Here is a 6,412-nt window from a genome sequence, read left to right on the forward strand (position 1 = left end):
ATACAGGTATTTCGAGGTGGTCAAAGTTTACCACTGCTGCTAAATAGTGGTGTCGAAGTCGAGGACAACGATAAAAATGACAGCGAGATTCCATGTTTTCTCGCATCCCATGTGTTGAGTAACTTGCGCTGTACACCTCAGTCCGATTGTATACGTACTTTCGGATGATCCAAAGGCAGTGACTCTTATAAATTTCGAGAAATGCAAGTAAGTATATGGAATGCTGAATACACCAGTTACTTGCAACATACTGCAGGCATGTATCATCGACAAGGGCGGGCTGACACGCATTGCAGAACTAGCGTCGCAGAGTCCACAGGTCGGAGACGGTGCTATCTGTAACTAAGAGAACGCATGGGAATATCACAACATGCCGCTTTACGAACAGCAGTACGCGAGGCCGAAGCTCAAGGAGTATTATAACAAGTGGAAAGGAACACCTGGGAACACGGCCACACACGGCCACTCGGCTACGATATTCAAACTACGATGCCAAGAAACCCGTCCGCCACCATCGCCACAGTCAAGTCCGGCTTGCGAGCGATCACGGACTCGGAGCCGGCGACACATGGCGACCATCTGTCGGCCTATCGCTAGAAACGGCGACGAGAAGCGGCAGACATTTTACAAACAAAACATAAAACAAGTTTTACGTCACGTCCGGCAAGTTATTTCTCCTCACTTCTTTCAGCTGGCGCATGCGCAGAAGCGACGGAGCATTCCAATAAAGATGGTCTGGTGCCGGCGGACGACAGACTAGCAATATTTCTAGACCTGAACTTGCAGAGAGCCGGCTCCGTGAACTGCGCATGCGCGCCCAGGACCAAAGTGGAAAGGAGGATATGTTGCTCTTCTGGACGGATGTGACGTCAAATAGCTTTTAGTGCTTGTTTTTTTCTAGGAGTAAGCCTCAAACCCAGATGCTCACTGAGTCGCCCAAAGAAGGAAGACTGGCGCGCTTTTCAGACAACGAGCATTTGCGCTTTGCGAGCCCTAGGCACCTAGGTTGTCTTTCATGCGTCGGTCTGCTGCAGTTTGCGGGCCATCATCCCGGTAAATGCAAACTCGGTGATATGCGAATTCAGTTCGTGAATTATAGCCTTAAATTCAAGGGCGCAGCCTTCGGTGCAGTCCTATTTGCAGCCTTCTGACTGCGGTGAGTCGTACATACATGCCCGCGAACTCTAAGTAAAGCATTTGTAGTCTTTCTGCCATCGCCTTCCTTGCAGCTTCTTGTAACGAGTTTATGCACGGCAGCGCAAGCATGCGTTAGCCTCAATTATTGACGCGGCGTAATCGCGCGACGGTCTCCGGGCGAAGGCGTGAGGAGACTGCGTAATGGCGTCCACGATCTCGTTTCATTGCGCTTGGAACAGCTTCCATTCCTGCTGCCGTGCACCGATCAATCGCCGGTTGCTGTTGTCTTCCGGATGCACTAGAGTATTGGGACATATGAGGCGACTAAAAGATAACGTAAAACTGTTTCTGAGTTCGCTTATATTTGTTTGGGCTGTATAAGGCATTTTTGCGTGCGCCAGCGTGAACGCGCTGGTTTATAATCAGGAGGTTTTATTGCCTTCCTCGCAGCTTCAACCGATGGAGCGGCTCAGCCCATAGAAAATGTCGGGCTTCTTTCGGAAAACTGTTGGAAGGTAAGTGGCACTCATCTGTACAGACCATACGTGGTAGTGCTGCAATACATATGAGTATATCTGCGGACTGATAAAGGGGGGTTGCTGGCCAGCTGAGAGATGGTTTAAACGTGAGTTGGCCCTGTGCGGAATGAGCCTCGAAGTGCAACAAGCCTACTGCACAGCATGAAATGGCTACAAAAGTATGGTTATATACATGACCGAATTTCTGTGCTTATTTGCTCAGACCTTCCACTGTCAAGTACTCACTTATTTCGGTGTATGCAGCAATGAGGGTGACCTCAATACTCCTCAGCTAGCATAGGTTCATGTCTGTGACAATATCTCTCTTTTTACTGCCGAAATAACTGCATTGGTGGAACTCACTGAGCTTGTTTATATAGATTTAACACTTTGGATGCATGTTGCTACCGCAGAGTTCCCTAATATATATATCTTTTGCCTGCTCTAACATAAATAGTTGGCAGTGCTTGGCTTCAAGCTGCTGCCAAGGCCATTGACAGTTTATTTGAAAACAGAGCAATAATTAATCTGAGCTAGCATGTTTTGTGGAAGAGTGAGGCACCATTGCGAGTACCTCGTAATCCTGTCAAAGAGCTTGGCAGTTGCTGCTATAAGCACTCTCCATTGCAGTTCCATGCAAGCCGCAGCATATTGGGCACTTACTGCACAAGTGATTTAACTTAGATTCTCTTTGTTGCTATTTCAGTGTTTTGTAAGTGTGCTAACTATTTGTATTTGTGCTAGCATTGACAGCCAGTCTCATTACTACCTTTTTCCTTCTGCAGCAGGCACTCTCACTTGCTTTACTCGAACCAAATTCTATTGTGAGTGAGATTGCTGAATTTATGCAAACTAAATGTAATTACAGTATTACTCTCATTTATTTACATTTGCAGAGGCAACGAATTCTTGGTGCCGACGAACAAGTTCCCTCCGCCAGTTCGATTACACCGCCACCTCAGTAGTGCAGTGAGCTGCGACTGGCGTGAGCAAATGGATACTCTCACTGCTTCCACAGGTTTAGAGCGTGCTCCCAGTTAAGCTTAAAACACCTTGCTTGCAATGTATTTAATCTTGTGTAATATTGTCACCCTTGAATTTGCTGATATGCTATTATTTGAAAATCATTCTGGGTGGTTTGGAACTCATGATTTGCAGTGGGGGGAGGTGGGAAGCACAAATGTGTGACTGCAATTTTTTGCCAGTCTAGCTTCTAGCCTTGCGAATTAAAGTAACAGATTAATACCTGAACAGGCCTGACATTTATTGGAGAGATGTCATATAGAAGAAAACTTGATCCCTTGTGGAGGTAACACAGCTGTGGTTCTCCGAGAAAAAGTTATCCGTGTGTGATGGTGTCTAAAACATGGCATTGTCTTAGGTAACTTGGCATGGAATCAGCCACTTGTACTCTCTTGACAGCATCTATTGTACTATGTGCTAGGTGACATGCCTTCAGGGATGAGGGTAGATGGAGAATACCTCAGTAATCTGCAATTTGCTGATGACATTGCCCTGAAGCAGTCACAGCCGCAGCTGAAGCAGTCAGGATGACGGGCAGTAATGTGAGCAGGTTGTACGTCATGCTGGTCATGGAGGAAGTAAAAAAGCCTTAGAAGCAATGCAAAGGGGAAAATCGGCTGGTATGGATAGGCAATTGCAGATCTTTGAAGAGTGGCAGGGAGATTGTGCTAGAAAAACTGCTTGCTTTGTGTGTGTAGTGCCTCACGACCTCAAGTGTATTGAAATCTTGGAAGGATCCTAACAGTACCATAGTCTATAAGAATAGGGCTGTCAAGCACTTGCAAACTTAAACTGATTGGGTTATTGTCCATTGCCTACAAGATAATAGAATTGGGAAAATCTTGGACTTTTTATCAGCTGAAGGAGCAGCTGGCTTTCGTAAGGGCTGCCATGTTTTTTAATGTGTCTGCCCTGCCGCTGTTGTGTGCTGGATTGTAGCCTACATCCACATCGGATAGGAGGCTGTGCAAACAAACTGCTCTTTACAGAAGGGACATAATTTGAACTGCCCATATCATACAATGCAGCAGCAGTAGTGAAAAGTGCTCCACAAGAAGTGACTTATTTTAGAATAGTTGCTTTATTGCGGTAGCGTAAAAGGCGTCACCCTTGAGAAAAATCACAACCATGCCTTTGGCAGGTGACATGGCCATGCACTGATTGGTTGTCTGGTTCTGTGATGTCATGAGGCCACATGATATGGCCGAACTGGCTGGAGCTCATATTGTGGTAAAGCGAAAAAGAGACAAAGGATCGAGAAAAGAGAGGACGACGCTATCTGGAGCTGCTAACTCAGGCAGCTCCTTTGAGGTGAGAGGTTGAGGTGGAATAGAACCATCCGAGACCCTGGGATCTAGTATCAGACATGCTACTCCATGTTCATACAGCTTTGTTAAAACAGAGCTTTATACCCATGTTGGGTGGTCTTAGGCACAATGTGGTAGATTATGGTTGTATGCTGATGATTGTGTGTGAGATAATACCGGCACAAATTAAGGGATTAGGGCTTATAACCTTTCAGGACTGCTTTAAGCCAATCGTTCATATATGAATGATCGTTCTCACACACTGGCAGACGTAAATTTATGTATTTGGAACATGTAGCCCCATTTAGGCAGATAGTATGACAAAAGTAATTATAGTAATTAGTTCACAGGAATGGAAAAGGCACGGAATCTGTCACTTGTTTCTGTGGGCACCTGAACTGTGCCGTAAGGGAAGGGAGGAGGGAGTCAAAGTGGAAAGACAGAAATGGGTGCCGTAGTGGAGGTCTATGGAGTAATTTTGACCACCTAGGGATCTTTAACGCGCGCTGACATCACAAAGCACACGGGTGCCACTTCGTTTGCATCGAAAGCAGCCGCCAGCGATCGGGTTTGGACATGGGTACTCCGGCACAGTAATCTAGCATCTTAACCACTGCACTACCGCAGTGGGGCTATTGTGACAACCATAGTTTCTGTTTGTGTGGAGCTTGTTTATTTTTTTTATTTATTTATTTTTTTGTTCTTTCTGGCACAGTGTGACACTTAAAAAATTATTTGAAATAAAGAGGTCTTTGGCGCCATTCACACGATTCTGCTGCTTCTACTATAGTTTTCTGTTTATGAGAGTAGTAGCGAAGTCTCTTGAAGACAATTTTACTAGCTCTCAGTTCAGCTCAGATAATGAATCAGTCAAATGTCAGCCTCGGACTTCAGGTAGTGGCCAAGAAAAGCTTAGTTTCAATCTCTGATCACACTTGGTCAGTTACACATGCTCATTTTCTGTTCCCACTGTTCTGTTTCCATTCGCTGGGTTTCAGCAGTAATGAAAGCTTGGTACTACTTGATATGGCTTCTACAGAACCTCAAGTGTGGAACTTCTTCAAGCAAATTCAGCGGAGTTTGAACACCAAGCTTCTATTGCAGATTTTGAAATTTAATGGCAAACTCTCCCACCTTCTGGAAAACATGTCACCAAATAATTCAGTCATAAATCCTGAAAGGTTTGGAAATGCCAATACTATAAACTGTTAAATGAGTAGAACAAGGCCGAGCATAAAAATGGGTGTTTTCAGCAACTTAGCTATATTTCTGAGAGAACAGCACACCTTCAAAATGAACTTCAGAACCTAAACTAGTAATAAAAGAGGCAGTGTAGCATATTTTTAGTATTCTGAATTATTTTTCTTGCTGTCTTATTTTGATATTCATGCCCCCTTTTCTTTCACTTTTTGGATTTTTTCTGCAAATTTCGGAGAAAAAGTTTTTTATGCTATGTATAAAGCCAGAACAAAAACATGGGCATTTATTTAATTGAGCATCTAAATACCTGCATTTTAGTATTATCTAATAGCAAGATTGTGTAAATATTTCATTTAATAAACAAATTACATGGTGCTGAAGGAGTTGAGGCAAAAAAAAAAAGCTTCATTTGCAAGCTGTAGTTCAAGAAATGACCATTTTTCTGCCTTTTGTATATCCTCAAGATTTTATTACAATTTCTTGATTTTATATTCATGTTTGAAAATACTTTGTGAATATTTTACCCAGTGCTGAGAATTTATCTTATGTATTATGCTTATATTCATAATATTCACGTGTCTAGAGGGCATTTAAATAGCTGTATTTTAATTGGCTCATGTGCGTCATGTACAGAAAGTGTGATCAGAAATTGTCATCAAGAAACGTCCTTCATACTGGAACTTGCGTGTGAAGAGCTCTGGCAGGTGCGTGCTCTGTTGCCGCGTTGCAGAGAGGAGGAAAGGAGGCATCCTGGCTGTGCAAACCGCTGCAGAGAGGTGACAAAGAGGGTAATGGCAACCCCATGCATACGCGGGCCACTTATGCGCTTATTCACAGGACCTCGGAGGATGGGCGTGTGGTATTCGATCTGTCATTTGACGTGCGTAACTATAAGGCTGCATTCCCTGCACCATACTTATTAGTCATATATTCTAATTCTGGTGTCGGGTTGTGTTCGCCTTAGCGATCTTAGAGCTCTTAAGCACTTCCTACATTTTTTTCTTTTTTTTTGTAGGTTGCAGCAAAGTTCTTTAAAGACTTCATTTATAAAATAGCAAGGTGCATGTATGCGATCAAGGATCTTTGAGGGAAGCTGCAGATGGGAGCTGTTGACGCTACCATGCTATACTCTTAAAGACAGATCTCAAGTGTCTCCTAAATTTTTATAACAAAACGAACATCCGCACAGTGTTTGCTGGAGATGCTTACAACCCTGCTGTCCTGTCC

General features: G+C 43.9%; 1 long non-coding RNA gene across 1 annotated transcript; it reads left to right on the plus strand.

The window, feature by feature from the left end:
* Positions 1-960: 960 nt before the first annotated feature.
* LOC146180192 (uncharacterized) lies at positions 961-6,180 on the plus strand. Its single transcript, XR_014700793.1, has 3 exons — positions 961-1,156; positions 1,588-1,652; positions 2,552-6,180. It is a non-coding gene; the product is annotated as an uncharacterized LOC146180192 (long non-coding RNA).
* Positions 6,181-6,412: the final 232 nt, after the last annotated feature.

Source organism: Amblyomma maculatum, chromosome 9 (genome assembly GCF_055883805.1).
Source record: "Amblyomma maculatum isolate TAMU_Amacu chromosome 9, ASM5588380v1, whole genome shotgun sequence".
NCBI lineage: Eukaryota > Metazoa > Arthropoda > Arachnida > Ixodida > Ixodidae > Amblyomma > Amblyomma maculatum.